The sequence below is a fragment of the Chiroxiphia lanceolata genome, chromosome 7, assembly GCF_009829145.1.
Source record: "Chiroxiphia lanceolata isolate bChiLan1 chromosome 7, bChiLan1.pri, whole genome shotgun sequence".
In the NCBI taxonomy this organism is placed as follows: domain Eukaryota; kingdom Metazoa; phylum Chordata; class Aves; order Passeriformes; family Pipridae; genus Chiroxiphia; species Chiroxiphia lanceolata.
Genome location: NC_045643.1, coordinates 29,232,560 through 29,252,086, shown reverse-complemented (window position 1 = coordinate 29,252,086; position 19,527 = coordinate 29,232,560). Strand labels below are relative to the sequence as shown.

The 19,527-nt window shown below is 39.1% G+C and overlaps 1 protein-coding gene across 5 annotated transcripts in view; it reads left to right on the top strand.

Annotated features, from left to right (window-relative positions):
* Positions 1 to 19,527, top strand: part of MYLK (myosin light chain kinase) — a 205,509-nt gene that overhangs the window by 13,154 nt on the left and 172,828 nt on the right. The gene's annotated exons all lie outside the window — the stretch shown is intronic.

The following is a 19,527-nucleotide window of genomic DNA, read 5'->3' as shown; positions in this document are numbered from 1 at the left end:
AGAAATGCAAATGTAGCTATGAGAATATTTAGGTATTATTAAATATTTAAGTTCTTACCTTTAAAGTGTGTGCTTCACATGCAGAATTTCTGGAGCTCATTAGAGAATTTTTTGGGGGTGAATTTTTTTAGCCTGTGAGTCTTTAATGTAATATTTTTTTCCCTATGCTTGCAAATTAATATTAGTTCTGTTCATTCAGCTGGATTAATTAGCTCAAAATTATGTAAGAGAGGTAAGACAAAATAATAATTTCTTCCAAAATAAGATTGAATCTCTGATAACTGTACATTAATTCTGACTTCTTAGCCATATCTGTTTCATTCCATCTGCAGATCACAAAGGTTTTTAGGTGCTTATAAACTGGACATGAAGCTATTACTAGCTACTTTTGAAAGTTTGTAGCATAAAAAATAAAGAAATAAAATAAAAATAACCCATTAAACTTAGTACATGGATTCCCTATACCTTGCCCCTTCCAGATGAAGTTATTCGCTCTCTTCCATCTTCAAATGAGAGAGTTTAAACTTGCTTTGCAGGAATACTGCTCTGCAAAGTTTCCAGACTTATAGGAGACAGAAATACCTCTAGAAAGTAAAAAAAAAAATAGCTTACTAGAAAAACAAAAAGTTTTGAACTGTTTGACAAATATTGAATCTCAACTTGTGAAAACAAAACCCGAGTTTTGGATCAGTGTCAGAATTTGATGCTGTTATTTTGAACAGCTCTGGTAAACTTAAATTCAGAACAAGGGCTGAGTGTTCCCTTTTGTATTATGGAGTGACGTAGTACAACAACTAACTTGGAGTCATGTTATGCCAGCCTTCTGTGCAAACATAGAGTAAAGCCTTTTCACTGCCCCTAAAGAGTTTTGTCCAAGATGACAAACAGCTGCTTGCTTCTAGTGCAGTGATTTTGATGTATTTATTTATTTATTTAAATAGGGAGCTGTATTGTGCAGATAAAACTGAATATTTGTGATTTGCTTGTTTTTCTAATCTAGGGGGATTTGCTTTCCTTCTACTTTTTCTCTGCTGCTTTCCAAAAAAGAAACAACTGTTTCTTTTCAGTTGTGCTGTAATGTACTCAATAACTTGTTAAAACAGATCTCTCAGAAAACTATGTGGTTTCTTTTCTTTTGAGAAAGAAAGATAGGAGACCAAAACCACATGTAACACCTTCTTTTCCCCCTCCCCCATTTGTTATCTTTCTTCATGCTTTAGAAGAAAGACACTGTCAAATTTAGATTTCTGCAGCTTCAGTTTTGCACCCCTGGGTTTTGGTATGTCTCTGAGATAACTCTCCCCCTGAAAGTACTGTTTTGTGTGATAAGAAACCTTGTAACCATCTTAAACTGAACTTTGTGTGGGTTTTGGCTATAATACGTTCATATGTATATATTTATATTTTTTAATCTATTTTTCCCCAGTCTCCAAATCATTGTCATGCCCCATTTAATTCTCTCCAGACTTTTTCAATGCCTTTTTAAGGGTTTATGTGGGTAACTCTACTGTCAAGGCAGAAGCCTGTGACTTTTCCTGGCTCATGTGAGGGGACTTGCATTTGCTTCAGTGAGGCAGAATACATTTTCCATTATGGATTTGTGCATCAAACTGAGAGGCCTTGCTTGGGCTTCGAGGTTCTCAGAAATGGTAAATTTAAACCAAATACTGGGGGAAAAAATGCTAATGCTGTATGATCTTTAAAGAAAAAAAGGGAAAAACCAAAGGAGAGGAAGATCTAACCAGGCCCTGGGGATCAATCTTGACTATGCCTTATTACCACAGCTTTATCCTTTCCAGTTCTTAAAGATGCTGTCAGTATTGAACTCTAATGACCTGATAAATGCATTGGAAGGGTGCCTATAGATTGTGGTATTGATATTGTTTCCATATGGCTTCCTGGCAGGCAGGTTGGCAACAAGATGTCATCTTTGTGGTGATGAGGAGGAAGAGTGTGGATTTTTTACTTTTTATTTTTATGGAGCTTGTCTCAGCAAATAAATACCAGTCATTGGGTCAGTCGGTCTGAAAAACAGTAGCCTTGTGGTAAACTGAATTCTGTAGATTTATTGGAGTCTATAGAGTAATACAGGAAAAGGATATGATATCTATATTGCTTGCAGAGCCTTAAAAACCCTGTAATACCTGTTCCTCCTTCAGTCAGCAGGGAGTTGTCTTTTGAAGCTGCATGTATCCTGTGCACATGAAATCTATGGGATAATCCCAGAGGTGTTTCTTGGGGCAAATACTGGATTTCAGAGGACTTACTTCTGAGAATTGTGTTCAATCAGTGTAGCAGGCAGCAGCTGTTAAAAATTCTTCACCCACTGCTTAGAATTTTCTTCCTGTATTTTGTGCTTCAACCAGGCAGCACTGACCAGGCTCAATACAGATGTAAAAGAGTTAAACTGAATTACTGACAGCATCCAGTGGGTCAAACTGAAGAACTGAACTGTCCCTTTTTGACAGCAGTGTAGTGTCCTCCCCATTTTTCTGTGCCAACAAGAAATAGCTTTTTTTTTTTTAGTGACAGTGTTTTGTTTGCATGATGGCCACACGTACAACTGGTTCCATTTAACCCATGAGACTGAAATGGTTTCTGAAGTAGCTTCATATTTTTATTGTTAAAGCAGATTAACCTCCAATCTCTTTTTCCTTACAAGGGGATTTCTTCCACGTATCAGTACATAAAGTGCAGACTTGTTGGGCGGAAGAATCAGCTGGGAGACTCGTAGTGTCACAGTGTGGTTCCTCCTTTGGATCTGAGTCCTTTCAGTCCTAGGAAAAATGTTTCATTTCTCTGAAGGGAAAAGAATCAGATCCAGTGGGAAGTCCCTGTCCTAATTAACTGAAAATTTACTTTCTTTCTTGGTGGGATTTGCAAACTGTGCTGTCTCACCATCACTGACTCATTTTAAAACCAGTTCAACTGTGTCTAGAAGAGCTGTTCTCTGTACAAACAGTCATGTTCATTTGTTTTGTGCATCGTAGCTTACAAGGAATGAGATAGAAAATTCCCTGGATTCTTTCATTCACCTTCATTACATTACTGCCTCACACCATATGCACATAAATGCTTGATTCTATGTAGAGACATGCTGGGGCACTTTTCTTCCTTTCTTATCTGCTGATCTCTTTTAATGTCAGAAGAGATCAAGGTGGAATGAGACGATGTGTTTTGCTGACCTCAGGACCCCACATGCCACCAGTGGCTTGTGAGTAAGTGCCCTATAGGGAGCTGGATGCTGTAGCTCTAAACTGTTATTCCACATGTTTTAACACATAACCTTGGGAGACCATTGTGCTGTTGGACTTCCAGGGCTAGAAGAGGAGAAGATAATAAACTGCTATAGGAATAAAAGCCTTGGCCAAAGTTTCAAGCCTTAATAACAGTTTTTGTTGTCAGGAAGCTCTGAAATTGCAATGATTCTGAGCCAGGTCATGCTATAAATCTGAGATGTTAGAGACAACTTGCTCGTAATGTTCTCTGAGACTTCTTACAGGAAATGTGGTTCTTATTGCAATGTGCCTCCTCATTCCAAGAGGACTGGCAGCTGGTTCTACTACTGCTTGCAACAACAATGCTGTAAACCCTGTTTTCCCTCTTAATCATCAAATTAATGTTCTCCTAGACCATGAAATAGATTCTTCCACTTAGACATGGGTTTAATGGTGGGTTCAAACCTGCTACAGCCTCTAGGCTGGTAGGGTGCAGTGTAGCAGGGAGAGGCTCATGGTTTTGGCAAAGCTCCACTTCTCTGCTTCATTTAAATTTGGTTTGTGACCTGTGCTTCATCAGCTTCACTCCAGAGTCCTACTTGCTTCTCTCTACAGGCAGGTCAGCAAAAATCCCACAGGAATTTGAAATGATGGATACAAGACACAACGTGAGAAAGACAACTCCTTCTGCCATAGTTCTAAACCAGCTAAATCCCTAATGCATGATTTGTGTCTTGTGTATATCTGGCCAAATGTCTCCATGCAGTAATTAATGGCAACTGTCTGGTGATCAGTCTGTAGCAGAAGGATCACTAAAGCTTTTTGTGAGAAAACTTTCAAGGAAAACCAGTGTTCCAAATTCATTTCACCACTTCAGTTTTCTTTTGAGGACACACAGCAGCCTGAGGAACACAGAAGCAACCAAAGTCTTACTCTAGTTTGGATTACAAAATCAAAGTAATGTGGACAGAAAATACATATCAGTGTTACTGGCAAGTGTCTTCCATAGGAGAAGAAATTACTGCAAAATGGGTTCACTGCTATAGCTTGAGAGGGACAGGGAGTGTCTTGGCTTAGTCCAGCTTAACCAAGGAAATCTGAAATAGAGATTTATGTTCCCAGTTTAATTCTTAAAACTGTGGGCAGGGAGGGAGGAAAGAAAGTGTATCCAGTGGTATGAGGCTAAAGGCAAATTGCCCAGATCTGCCCTCAGAAATATAAGCACAACTTTCAGTAATTTCAGAGAGAACTTCACAACATAATGAAAGGACAGTGTGGGACAGAGAAATATCCTGGCATTGTCCTTGCAGGAAATGAGACTCAGTGGTCCAGGGAAGCCTGTCCAGCCCTATTTGCAATAGCTGTGCCCGACAACCTCTTTCATACTCTGATAATTCAGTGAAATTAGGCTTCTTTAGTCAGTGGGAAGCTGCTCCTCTGCCATATTGGAAGCATTCTTCTAGTTTCTAACCTAAATATATTCACTGTTCCTTTTCCACCCATAACTTTTATGTCTCTGATTATCCCAGCCTTTTGTTACTCTGAATTGTGTTATTTAAGTACTTTTCTGTTTGGTTTGAGTGGTTTGGTATCAGTTAACAGTATGCCATCAAGAGTGGGGGTGAAACCCAAAAGAGGGGTGTTTAAGATGAGAAACAAAATGAACCCGGAGCGCCTGTGCACATGGAAGTTAACCCAACTAGGTTGTAAAGCTGCAGCTTTTGGTGTGGAACTGTTGCTCTCTAAAAGCACAGCTGACCTTTTGCTGTGCTCCTTTGCCATCTGTGCCAGAGGAGGTTGGAGCAGTGATGGCCTTATGCACAGGGTCCCTGGGAATGCTCTGATCTCACCCAGTGAAAGGTGAGCTATGGCAAGAGATTAAGTTAGCACAGTTCTTCCCAGTTCCTCATTTTATATCCCAACTTTGAAGTCCCTGAAAATCAGCAATGTGTTTAGTCCTCTCCTTGGCTGCATCCTAAACTCCTAACCAAACATCCTAACCAAAATTAGCTGTGCAACATATTACTTAAAATCCATTACTGCAATATGTCATGTCTTACACCTCACAAAAGCTGTTAGGTGGTATATTATGGAGAGAGAAAGAAAATACAAGTCTGCAGTATCCACACATGAAAGAAACTGGTTTGCTATGAGGTTTTTAAGAATTGTTCTTATTTCCATTTGAAATAGTAACTGAGTCTTAGCAAGTATTGTTTGTGAATTGTGCTGTCCTGCCTCCATCAGACATTTTGCTCCATGAAAGCCTAGAAATAATGCAGTTAAATCTATAAAGGGGAATGATTGAGTTGTGTGCTTTCTTCCAGTTTTACCTGTTTTTAAAGCACCTTTGTACATACAGTTGCTTTGTCGCAGTGGAAGTCAATAAGGAGGTTTTTATTAATTCTTTATTGTGAAACTCATTTACATAGCTAATGACAATTGCCTTTATATTTAAACTAGTCCACCTGGGAACTCTGAGAGCTACAGCATGTCTCAGGCTCCTGTGTTGCTGTATCTTCTGCTTCCTCAGCCAACCCAGAATGCCTAAGGTAGTAAGAGAATAAAATAAAATTTTTTTGTAACTCCCATTCTTCTCTTCACCAAACTCTCTTGCAAGCTGATAAGACTCCATCTCCTCCCTGTACTAGAAAGTACCAGAAACTCTCCTTAAAGGTGTTTCTTGTAGCCTCACTTTGAATTACAGTTATAGGCAGCATTAAAAACTTGAAACTTAAATAACACTTGTCTCCTGTCTGCTTAGGTGGAGGATTATAGCGTGAATTTGTTACCACTGCAGAGGCCCTTACAGTATTAACATTTGCTTAGTTTGCAGAAGAATTGCTCTGGTTTTTACCTGTGCACCAGATTTGGATGCAGTGAGGGCAAACCCAGATTTGCCCTCTTTCATTTGCATAATGTAACCTTGAAGCTTCCCAGCTCCCCTCCTGTTCTCTGTTCCCCAAAAGTATTCTAATATTTGGAATTTGTAAACACGGGATTTGGGATTCCATATGCATCTGGAATTGATAAACTGTTGGTATTACAAAGATGTAACCCTTTATACCTCTAACCTAGGAATGCTCTAGAGAGAACTTACAGGCACATCTGATGTAGATGCAGGCAGAGTCTGAACAGCTAAAAACAAAATGAAAAAGCTGCTGTTGAATGAGTGGAATTTTCATTGAAAACTGTGTCACTTGGGGGGCAGGTGGGGAGGAATAAAAACTACAGAATCTGTTAGGCGATAAATACAGCCATAATATTTTTGAGCTAAGAACTGAAGAGGTGTGAGTCAAATAAAACTTGTCACATGGCATTAGTGGGGGAGAGAACCTTTTGGAAGAGACACAGTAGTGAAGGGGAAAAAACCCCACCAAGCAAAAACCTCACCCCTAACAGAATCTTGGATTAGTTGAGGTTCAGTGAATGGCTTTGTTGAAAACACAAGAAGAGAATTCAAATAGAGAAGGCCTGATAAGGTGCAGGGCATCACAGATCTGTTTCCATAGTGATATTGTTCAAACAGAGGCTTAAAGGAACATGAATACCGTTGCAGATGAGCTCTATAGAAGACATTCATCTTCCAGTGGGGATACTGCTGTTGGTTGTCTGACGTTTTTTCCCAATTAGTTGGATTTGGGGAAAAGCGATGAGGGAAAAACAAGGGCTTAAAAAAGCTATTGACTTGACAGACTACTGCTCCCTTCCATCTCCTGCTTTCTGCATTTTGCATGCCCTCTCCACTCATTTTTACTTTGACTGTTGTAATTCTTAAAAATTGCACTGAAATGTTTTTAGAAAAAAAATAGACACCTCCACCCCCTAACTGCCTATACTGAAGCAAAACACAACTTTACACCAGTGTGGGATTCAGATATGCGTGTTCCTTCATGTCTGTGTTTATTCTCCTTTGACAAATAGTGCAACTGAGCCATTTACCCAAGAGAGCTCATTGTGAGAGCAGCACAGTACATTTCGTACTACATGTTGCCCACTGTCCTAATCATCCTGTAGCCACTGGGAAATTCACCAAACATCACCTTCTTTTCATAATTGATGCTTCTCCTTTTGAAAAGCATGGTCAAGCTCTGGTTAGAAAAGAGCTGTTTCATGTTACAAATATTTTGGTGTTGGAGTTCTTCCTTCCATTTTTCTTTTCAAAATTGCCATTCTGCAGTTTTTTCTTAGTTAAGTATACTCTGAAAATAAGCACAAACCCCTTAAGTTACAGTCATATAGAATATATTTTAACATTAAAAGCATACCAGTCACTTCTCTGTGTAAATTATGAGACATTTTCTTCAAAAAACCCACAATCTTTGTTTAAATAAAACTCCAACAGTTTTTTGACTTGAACTTTTTAATATGGGCTGAATAAGCCACCTAATAAGTACAGAAATTTATGTAGAAAGACAGTAAAAAAGCTCATTGTGGTTCTTTACCAGCTTGACTTCAGAGCATAGGAGACTGGGACAGTATGGAAATGCTGATTTTTACGAGAATGGCCAGGTTTAGGCAACTCTCACTCAGAAATGAAGGGCTTCATACTTTGGATGGACCAGCTCATGCTTATCACGACCATGACTATTCTTCTCAAAGTGTTTGAGACCATATGGATTCATTGGATTTGCACCCAGTCTGGATCTGGTCACTAACCTGTTTTCATCTAAGAACACAAGTAGTTTGAGTTGGAAACTTCATGTACTCTTGACCTTTAGAGTCAGGGAGAATTACCTAGGGAGGAGTTTTGGTTTCAGTGAGGTAAATGCATTATTTTTTTCACCCAAAATTAGTTAGTTGATCTAAAATTTTATCTTTAAAGTAACTTGAACACATATTGCAATTTTCTGTGTTAGTTCAGTAGCTGCTTTATGAAGACACATCCCAAAGGTACTCAGAAGCAGAGGGAAGAAAACCAAATAATAGTGAAAGTGCAGTATCTTGGCATAGTAGTCTAGTTTAAGCATACTATTCTAGTTAGACTGTGTGTTTGTTTTGATTAAGGAAACAGTCTAGTACAAATGTCTTGTAATAGCATAGATTTGAGTATATAACTTAGATTGTGATAATGACGGTAAACTTGGAAGAGAATTCCTTTTAAAATGGATATTTTTGCAGGAAATAATTATATTTTGTAATTAAATCCATTCTTGCATATTCCATGGGGTGTTTTTTCTCTCAGTCATAGCCCTTCTGAGTGCCAACAGAGCAGATAACACTCATTAAATTCTTCCCCTTTTCCAGTCCTATCTTAGAATGGGAAAAAAAGCTTATATTGAAATTTCTTATTTCTTGGGAGGAATAGAGAGCCTGGAATCACAGCCAATATGGCAAAACTTATTTCTCTTTAAATAGTGTGGAAGAAAAATGTCCCTTTTAACTGAACTCTACTTTTAATGAAATATGCTATTTTATACTGTATACTATTTTATATAATTTAAAATTTCCTAAATTAGTGGGAAAATGAAAATTTTGCTCTTCAGTCTCACTCTTTACTTTCCAAGAGATTTCATTGCTAAGTGTATCCTACTCTAGTGAGAGACTTACAAAACTTTCATATTTAGTCTTGCTACTGAGCTGTCAATCAAATAACAGCCTACAATTACTTGAAGGGGAGCTACAAAGATGGACCAGCCAAGCTTTTTCTCAGTAGTGGCAGATGGAAAAATGAGGGTTAGCTTGAATGGTAGCTATTGAAGCTTGGCAGGATAGTGGAGCAGTGGAATTGGTTACCCAGAAACTTTGTGGCATGTCTGTTTGTTTGTGGAGGTATTCAAGACATGTTTAGACAAAACCCCAACTGATTTGTTTGGGTGTTGATGACAGTTCTGTTTCAAGTGGGATTTTGTGTTAGGGATGTGTAGAGTTCCTTTCCAGCTAACGTTTCCTGGGACTCAGCCATTATATTATCTGTTTATTGGTTTTCCTTCTTTCATCCTCATCCCTGGGTAAGGCAAAGACCTCCTTCAGCATCTCATAAAACTGGTGAACTCTTAGTCTGTCTGGGGTCCTGGTTCATAGAATCATAGGGTGGTTTGTGTTGGAAGGGACTTCAAAGTTCATCTCATTCCAACCCCCTGCCATGGCCAGGAGCACCTTCCACCAGACTGGGTTGCTCAAAATCCCAGTTCATAGTTTATAAACATGGAAACCTCATCCAGTTTAAAGTTTCTGAAACTGTTTCTGTTATCCCAGTTCTACACTTTCCTGGATCTCAGCAAACAATGATACATTTTGACCATACTTTCCTGATGTGACAAACAATTTCTGTCTATTGATCTTTCATGGAAATTATATTTTCTTACATCTCTTATTCTCCTCAACAAGGAATTTAAGGAATATTGTGACTTTAACCTAGAATATATTTCTAAGACACCATGTACTTGCATCTTGGAATAGAGGAAGATATTCAAACTCCAAATTCTGGTCCTTTTGAATGTAAGATGATTTTATTTTCCTGATCCAGTCCTGATATAGTCCTGATCCAGATCCCCTGGTGCTTGGGTGAATGCTAGAGTTAGTAAAAAGGGAAGGGTAAGAATAGGAGAACAGAGTGGGGACAGGAAGGAGGAGATGAATGTTGTCATTGATAACAGCTGATACTTAAGGTGTGTATCCAAGATCCCTCAGGACTGGAGATTAGAAACCTGTTTATGTTGTTGTACAAGCACTAACTACAGACAAAGCTCCTGGGATAAGGAGTTTCCACTTAGAAACACAAAGATCCCATCCTTTTGCAAGCAAAGAGGTGAGGAACTCTGTCTGGGAAAGATAAAATACCTTGACAAAGGTCACTGTAGTTACCCCTTCTCACAGAAACTGGTGGTGGCACAACTCGTGTACTCTGAGTGCAGAGCATTACTGCCAAGTCATGCTTTGCTTTCCCTAATGATTTCCAACAGTCTAGTCAACAAAACAGAAAGCTGGTTACCAGGGAGCCGGCAGAGACCTTCCCTGTGCTATGGACGGAGTGCGGGTGCGTGTTTGGTGCGGAGGATAAAACTCCAGTTCTGCCTCCCAAGAGCCTTCAGAAGTAGTTTTCTCTCACTTGCTATGCAGGGAAGCAGCATTCCACCTGTGGATTTGGTATCCTAGAAGTGTCCTGAGCCAGTTTCTGTTTTGGAACCTGCTGTTGCATGTCTGGAACCAGGAAGCTCTCAGTAGGTGAGAAGAAAGCAACCTTTTCCAAGCACCCTTTGAGGTACATTTGGTTTTAAAGAGTGCATTAATATTGGTTCGTCTTTGAGTTAACATTGAAGAACTAGTGAATTAGAAGCATTCTTCTACTTCCAAAGGAATCCATATTAGTTTTGCTTGTCCTGGTTGTTCAAAATCAGAAAATGACTTAAAGTTTTGTTGTAAGAGAGAAAAATCATTAAAGGCATTGAATAATCTTGCAAAGTGTCCTACTGTGAAACCTGACACCAGAGAGGGGTTTTATTCTTTTGTGTGGGAGTTATATTTGTGTTCTCCCCTCCCATCCCTAGTCTCCCCTCTACTTCTAAGTGATGTGGAAAATGTTGGTGCCAAAAAAAAACTAGATGAAATATTGATAAATGTGGGAATGACTTACTTAGAGCAGAGGCAAATTAGAAGGCAGCTGGTTTTCATCTTTTCTATTAACTTGGGAGGTGTGTGTGTGTTTGTGTGAAGAATTGAGGCTACTGGTTTATATCCCTATATCATACTCTTGGAGAAGGGGAAAAAGCAAGAGTGCTGAGAGTGAGAATCAATCACACAGCTTTTCTTCAGGCTTCTATTCATTATAGATCAAGTTTTAAGAAATGTGGGGAATGTTTTCTTGCAACTTTTTGTCTCTCTCTGTGTCAAATATCCTTAAGTGCTAGGGATGATATGAGACTAGTTCATGGTATGCTTTATTCCCAAGACAACTTTCTACTTGAAAAACTTCATTGAAGTGGAATGAATGTTCTCCTACATTTACAGCATTGGGGAGATGTTGTTGTGTTGAGCATTGTGTCAGGCCTAATTCTAGATTAGCTGTGAGAAAGTACTGTAGTAGCAAATACAACTGAGGTTTTGAGAATCTGCATGTAATATGTTAATGGAGAATGTAATTTTAATTCTTAGGTAGAGCAGGATGGTTTTGGCATTACTAGATAGTGGATAGTTCTTTCAAATTGTCAGTTCCAGGTGTGGCCAAATAATAAAGTTAGAAATTATAATACAGAATAAACCAGAAATAATTATTCTGGTAGTTCCATAACATGTATCTGCAGCTCTGTCTGTAACTCAGAAAGGTTTGATAGACCTAAGAAGGATTCAGAGATATGCAGAAAAACCGTGGGTATGGAATGACATCCACAGGACCAGAGAGTAGACGAGGACTTTTCAGTTTGGAAAAAAATCTTGGTTGGAGGCTGAGGGTGTCATAAAACTCAAAATGATGGGGAGAAGATAAACAAGGAGCAATCAGACATAGCTTCATTTGAATAAAGGAAGAACTCAGTAAAACTTAGACAACTAGCCATTCAAAACAATTTGGTGGGTTTTTTTTCATACAAGGCATGTGCAATTGATTGTGGAACTCACTGCAGTAAAGTGTCAAGAAGGCCAAACTGGGTTCAGAAAGAGGTTAAATTCATAGAGGTTAAACTCAGGGACTATGAAACACAATGGTCTGACTTCTTAAGTCTATAAACTGCTGATTGCCAGAAGCCAGGAGGGTGTATTTGGGAAAGAATTGCTGTAAGCTTACCCTGGCTTTGTGTTCTTTCCCAAGGCAAGTGCTACTGATGGTCACTGGAGATAGGATATGCATAAGAATGAGACATTGGGGCAGTTTTGTGGCTTGCTTTCCAACATCTCTAGCTGTCTGACTTCATTTACAGACATGATATTTTGGTAATGTTCCACTTAATGATCAAACTACATCCTACAATTTATTCTCTACTCCTTTTTTCATACGTCAAGGCTCACAGTAGCCTTGTCTGCCAGAGCTTCATCCAGGAATTTCTCAGAGTTCAGTGTGGCTCCATGGATTTCATCAGAATGATTGCTTTGAGAGGTGCTGATCTCAGTTCTGTTTTGTCACTTTAATAGCATCTGTGCACTCTCTTCAGTTTCACTTGCTGTTGCTTTAATCATCTTGAAAGCCTTTTCCACTTCTGTTTGTTGAAGTTATTTACTGTTATTATCCAGGTAATTTAGCTGTTGCTTCCCTAATTGGGACCCATGCTTCTTTCCAGCCTCTAACCTTTCTGATTGTCCACTTTGGGTTTTAAATATTGAAATAATGGTTGGGGGGAATTTCCTGCTTTTGTCGTGGAAAGAATAGAAGTGTGGTGCCCTGGTTCATGTTTGTGAATGTGAAGGAAGCAGTACTGTAAGCTGTTAGTTCTGTAAAGCTCCTTTGACAAGTGACAGACAATCGTATTTCACATGGACAGAGTGCATGTGAGATTTTGTCACTCGGATTTTGCTTGTTTAATCCTGTAACTGCCATGAGTGAATTCCAGGTCAATGCCAGTGTCACATTAGTGGTGTGCGAGCCAGTGTAGTGAAGCTGCAGGGCGGTGCTGTTTTGTTGACCTCTTTAGTGCTGTGCTCAGAAAGTGTGTATTTTTGCTGCTGTCCCAGAGACTGGGAGTGGGAACTTGGAAGTTTCCCACTGCAATCAATAGGAAACCAGCAAGTACTTAGGAATGAGAATTGCTTTGCTTTCTGGTGTCTGGCCCACTGCCTATTTTTGTGGTTTGTGTCATAGTCCAGCCTTCACACTCCTCTGGGAGTGAAGAGGTGGCTGCATTTATCCCTGGCCATCCACACTGAAATACAGCTCATATACAGTGTAAACATACACTACTCCAAGAAAGTCATCTTCAGGGAGCAGAAGAAATTTTTTTGCCTTCCTTAGAAGGCTGTCCTGAGGAAAATTAAAGAACTGTGAACAGACACAGGACTTTTCAACTAGTAAGACAGGCTTTTCCTTCAAAAGGACTAGGTAAAGTTTGGGGACTAGACAGATACTACACTTATACTCCATTTCTATTACTAGAAGTTCTCAAACTGATATTTTAGCTTTTGTAGTTGTGGAGAAACTTGTTGAAAGAGTGCAGAAACTGCCGCAACCACCTGAGTTGGCAGGCAGCCTGAAACAAGAAGCCTAAAGGTGTTGAATTCCTCTCATTCATTCAGTGGATGGCTAATTCAAATGGCATGGATACAACTCTAAAGGTGAACGTTAACTGTTCCATTGTGCATCAAAGTAGCTAGAAAAATGCCGAGAGTATGTAATGAAGGTGAATAGTATTGTATTGGGCACTCTTTAACAGCACAGGGTAAGCTAAACCTCGACTTCCGAGTATCTGCAGCCCCAGTCTGCTCAATTAAACATTAACTAGAGATGAGCTGCAGCAAACCAGAGAAAGTTTGAAGTGAGTAAAAAAGAAAAGGAAAAATAGACCTTTGTAATAACATTTCAACTGGACTTAGGCATGTATTTTCCTGCTGGCGTTCTCATGCTCACCAAATTCTTTCACACCTCTGGCTTGCAAAAAGGTTTGCCTGCTTACTGGATTTGGGATTTTTACCTATCTGTTCTGAAGGAGGAACCATTTCCTACCTGGTAAGTAGAAGTTTGAGATAGGGCTGTGCATGCTGTATTTTGTTACTGACAAAAGTAAAGAATTATTTCTATTTTTCATTTAGCACAAAATTTCAAAATTTTTAATTTGAATGGGAGAACTGTTGCTATGTTACCTGACTTGGGAGGAATTGGCATTTCCATGAAAAATGGTTTTGTGCTCATCTGTACTAGACAACATGGAAGAAATTTACTGTATGAACTTTTAAATTCGCTAAAATAAACCATTAATAGAATTAATTAAATAATAAAATGAATTAAAATTAATAAAGTTAGTAAAATAAATGAAGTGTATTAAAATAAACCATTCTGAGAGGCTGAGATACATCTAAAAATCTCCTTTCTCTTTCTCTATATCAAACATGGCTTAATTCCTCTAATTAAAATTGTTACAGATATTTTTCAAATTGCTGTTATGTTAAAGGACTTCAGTGTTCTGTTTTGGGGAATACACTGCTAGCCTTGAAGCACTTTAGTCTGCAATGAGGTCAAGGGCTATGAAAGTAGAAGAGGAAGGTAGTAAAGCTTTACAAGACATTCATTGTAGATTATCAGTGAAGATTATCAGCATTATCAATAAAGGAGAGCTCTTCACATGGAAGTCAGTTCTGCAGAAGCAAGGAGCAGACAGATGTTGGAAACTGTCAACAATAGGAGAACGTTAATTTGAATAAATCCTTCTCTGTCCTCCCTCCCTTCCTTTACAGATACTTATTGAAAGCAGATTCTCTTTATCCAAATCTAGCTGGACATTAATGACATAGTAGATTTTTGCAAGAGACCTGAAAGGTCAAATAGCAGATCTAGTCCAGAATACATTTACTGAACAATATGATCATAATTCTAGTCCCTTGGGCCTTAAACAGGCCTCCAGTTACCCCAGGAAGTTTGAATCACTCCTGTGTTTTTTATCCTGGGTGCCCATTGCCAAGCACTGGTCTTTGAAAACTAAGTTGGAGGTTTTTCCATCCCAACTCAATGGGTTTACCTTTTGTTTAGAAACTCAAACCCCATGAAACAGGCAGTGGAACTTTATTGTGTGTATGTAAAAGTATGTCAGGACCACTTTAAAGTCTGCCTAGTTTCATACTCTGCCTTGAGTCATTCCTTTTCCCTGGTATATCACATGTACTTTCCTAAGAAAGGGCCAAATGCTGTGAAACTTGCTGGAAAGGTTTAAAATCTTTGACCTGTTCTATGTTCCACTTGTTTCTGTTTTTCTTAGACTTTCTACAACTGATAATTCCATTCAGTCTGTGCCATGTTCTTATAATCAATTCCTGCCTAGATCTTTTTCCATTTGGCTGTTCTTGCAGACTTCTGATCTTGTTGCCACATTTTCATGACTCGTGTTATAAATTTTTTAAAGGGTGGCGAGCATTTCCCAAACTTTCCATTTTCCAGTGTCTGAATCTGAGAGCTGCCCAGCTCCTTAAGCTGATAAAGTGTCTACTACTGCCCTAATTGATCCTGCTGACCTTGCACAGCTAAATCTGTGCATCGCACTTCAGAGATGGCTGCACTCCAGGACTTGTGTGTAACAAGTCACATATAAAACTACAATACCTGGAAAGCAGTTTGGGACAAAAAGGGCACATGGATGTGTGAGATATTAATGTCAGTGTTCCAAGAGACCTCACTGTCCTCCAGTAAAACAGGTCCAGATATTGGCTTGGTTTCCTTGTGCCTGAATTCAGCCAAGATCATTCCTGTCCAACTTCTTAAGTGGCTTGAAAACACTGAAATGAATTGCTTTAAACACTAATAAGTAATTTCAATTACTGAGAAGGTTGTATTCACTTGCCAGCATGGTACTGGTGCTGAAAGTGGATTACATTAGCCTTTTGTTTGAAATCAATTGAGTTTACAACTCCACTTCAAAGCCTTTAGAGCTTTAAAATAGAGCCAGCAGAAACTGTTTAACAAGTCAATGCTGCCCTGTGATTTGCATTGTTGTAGCTTCAGTTGTGAGAGGGAAAGCTTCATTTTCCTGTACTTTCACTTCACCCAGGGAGTGTGGTGCAGAACAAAAAGCAGCCAATTCTGTTTTGCCTGACCACTGGTTTGCTGAGCTTTACCTAGGCACAGATGCCTCCCTACACATTGGATTGCAATTCCTCCTGCAGAGTTTCAGCATGCTGACACTTTAAAGCTTGATTTATTGTTAGATTACACTGTACTTTTGGATTGTTTCACTTTTCAAAACTTTAGTTAGGATGAAGAATCTCTTCATAATGAAGAGTTTATGGAAGAGTGGAGCCTTTTAGACTTCACACATTAACTTCTTATTCCTTTTGTATGAAGGGCAGCACATTCTTTCAGTGACCCAGGGAAAGCAAATGCAGTGGCTTAAAACAGGGATGATACCCTAACACTTAGAATCCATTTTTTTTTCCAGTCACTGTATGTGTTTTTGTGAAACTAAAAAAGCAGGAAGCCTTAGTTTAAACATCAACTGCTTCTTCTGAAGTGAGGGAAGAATTTTCTATAAAATTAGGGTTTCTCTTTAACCCTCACACAATGAAGAGGCTTCTGTCAATATAAATAGACAGAAGGGGAAGCAGAGAGGGAGATGGTGAATACCATTGCTTCAACAAAAGTTTGTCTTTGCTTTTTTATTTGTGACTTAAGCAGTGAGGAAGCTGCAGCAAGCAACAAGGTGCATTTTGCCCTAGTGAAAGGCTACATCAGTCTTGACCCACTTTTCCAACCTTCCTTGGCCGGTGTTGTTCCAACTCAGTAGTAAAACTTCCGTGTATTTCAGTGGTCACTGACTTGGAAGAAGATTAATAGAAACATCAACTCCATGGAAATAAAAATTATAGCTGTTTCCTTTTTAGGACTGAGGTAGTATAATTTGTAGTTTGAGGAGAAAATGTAGGGCCTGAGCTACTCAGTCTGTCAAAAATGTGACAAATGATGAAGAGCAACACACTCTCAAATTGACTCTGACTCCTGGTGTATTGAGCATCAAGATTTTTCTGTGGCTCTGCCACAGAAGGAACCTCAGATAGTTCTGGATTTCCCCTCCCTCTTTTCTCTTGGGACAGGAGAAAGTGGAGGCACAGAATCATTATGCTCTTACTACTAAAAGATGTTTTAAATGCACTGAGACACTTATGCATTAAGTCATAGCTGGCTTATGTATGATTCAGGTAGAGTCTAAAGCAGGGTCTTCCACAGTCTTGAACACCTGTGGACTCCTGGATTCTTATTCCTTTCGGAGTAAGTTAAGGCTGGTTTTGTACTTTTTTTCTTTGATTAGAAATTACCTGCTTCACAGTAGCCTGAGTGAAATAGTTCATCTGTTACAAAGGTACTAAAGGTACTAAAATGGTTTTGCCAGAAAAGTTCTCACTCACTCTACCCCGTTAACATCCTGTCTTTTTCAGAGGAAGATGAGACCTTGGTTGTCCTGTTCTCACATGTGTTTTCTCTGACACCCAGCACAGGGCCCTGCCTTGCTGCACAAATAGAAGCAAAGTTGAGTAGTCTGCCAGCATGGAACACTGGAGTTTTGGACAGCCCATGGCATTTGCTGCTCAGGGCTTTCTTGTTAATGTAGCAAATACACAAAGTATTAGCGATGGAACCAAACAGATCTCCATGTGTGTGAAAGTGGTAGTTCATGGATAAAGCAGCATGTCTCCCTCTATAATTGTTGTTCCTATAAAGCTTGCATACAGATTTCTTTCATCAAAGTTTCACAGTACTAGCGAAGACAAGGAGGTTTAAAAATCAAGTGAGCAAAGCTGAAATTTCACTTTATACTGTTCTTGAGTGCAGGGGATTGATGATAAGACTGGAGGTTGTGAGCAAAGAATACTTACTTTTGCTTTTTCCTAACGACTTGTGCAAGGGAAAGGGTTGGGGGAGAGATGTAGTAAACCCAGGCATTGTGCCTAGATCTTGAAAAAACATGCTAATATCACAAAATGACTTTGAATGAACAATAACTGATTACAGACAGTTTCTTCTGTTGGAGTACAGTTTGCATCCTAACACAAGCTCTTCATTATAATCACTGGTTCCCTGTGCTGGTACAGAAGACACATCAGTGCCTCATGCTGCCAAGCACTGTGGTTTTTCAGAAGGAAGAAAAAGGCTTAATGCTATTTGTTCAACCCAGCCAGAGATCTGCTGTTTATAATCTGAAATATCATAAAATGTGTTTTCAATTACCTTGTGCATATTTTTAAAGAATTAAATTTCCATCAAAGGACTTTGTGAGCTGTTTGATCTCACCGTGTCTAAAGAACCCAATCTGACTGGAGATAGTTTTGTCTGAACACAATACAGCACAATTGTAGCAAATGTGCCCTTTAGTGTGTGTGACTTTAAAAGAAATCAGTTTATTAGTGAGAGAAGAGGATGGTGGGGGGCTAATTTCCAGTGTTAGCTGTGACATGAGTAGCTAAAGACTGGATGTGCAAAGGAACTATGGTTCTTTGTGCTATATGACTGACTTAAGCTTTTGTTTTCTTCTGTGTTGCTCTGGATATAGTATTCCATTTTGCCCAACATCTTTATGTGTGAGACAGAGTCCTACCCTACTGTGAGAACCTGGAAACGAAAAAATGTAGTATTTTTGTTTCACTGAAAAAAGACTGCTTGTGATGCCGTTGTGCTCGGCTCTATACAAGCACACAGATGCTTTGCACTGAGTAAACTACAGAAAAAAAAGAAGGAAAAGTGAAAAATTAACTGGCTTTATACAGAAATAGTGTCGGCTGTTCCATATCCTGCTAGATGACTGTTCTGCCTGCTATATCATGTTGTCTTTTCAGTGTCAGACTTTAAGGAGTGTAATGATGGAATTCAGATTTCTGCTTCTCTTGGATGGAAACTGCATTTCCTAAACTAGAAAAGCAAGGCAAAATATTGAGAGTCCACTGTTTTGCTTTCTGCGCTGATACATCTTATGCAAACAAATACCTTGAAAAATTAGCTGAGGTCTCAAGAGTGATAATTAGTCCAGTGGATTAGCATGCTCTTGTTGCTATTTTAGCTTTGAACTGTCCTGGATGTGTCTATAGAATACTGTACTGCCCTGATTAGGCTTATGTGAGATGTAAGAACACCTCTCCTGTTCTGTTAAAGCAGCTGCTGCGTCCTTTTACGAATGCAGCTCTTTTGAAATAGTTCACCAACTGCAGTCAAGCCTGTATCATAGCTTTTGATGTCTTTTTTCATCATCTTTTATTTCTGGGGAATCCTGGCATGAAGTAGAGGGTTTTTTACACATTTTACTTCTTCCCATCACCTTTAATCATTGTCTCATTTTGGCTGAACTGGGTAACTGTTGATATTGCTCATCCTATGCACTAACTTGCAGTCCTCTTTTAGAAAGCTGTATCTGTCTGCACTTAACTAATTAATGAAAATACCAAAAACTTGGTTTAACTACACCAAGTTAAAGTGAAATTGGGAACACTTTAGTACATATGTTTGTGTGATGGTGCCATTTTACCCCTCTTTTGCTGACATTGTTATTGTTGCTTAGGAAATGCCTATGATATCAGAAATAGAAGTCAGGTAGGAGATAAACAGTAGTAGGTGAAGCTTTAAAAAGACAAAGAGCCTTTGTGTGCAGGTGTCATCCAAACTAAGGAGAAGGAAAGAGAAAGCCAGACACACTGTACGGCAACAGCACGTTTGTATCTAAACAGAAAGGGACCTGTTTTTCCAAAGTTTCCAGCTAGT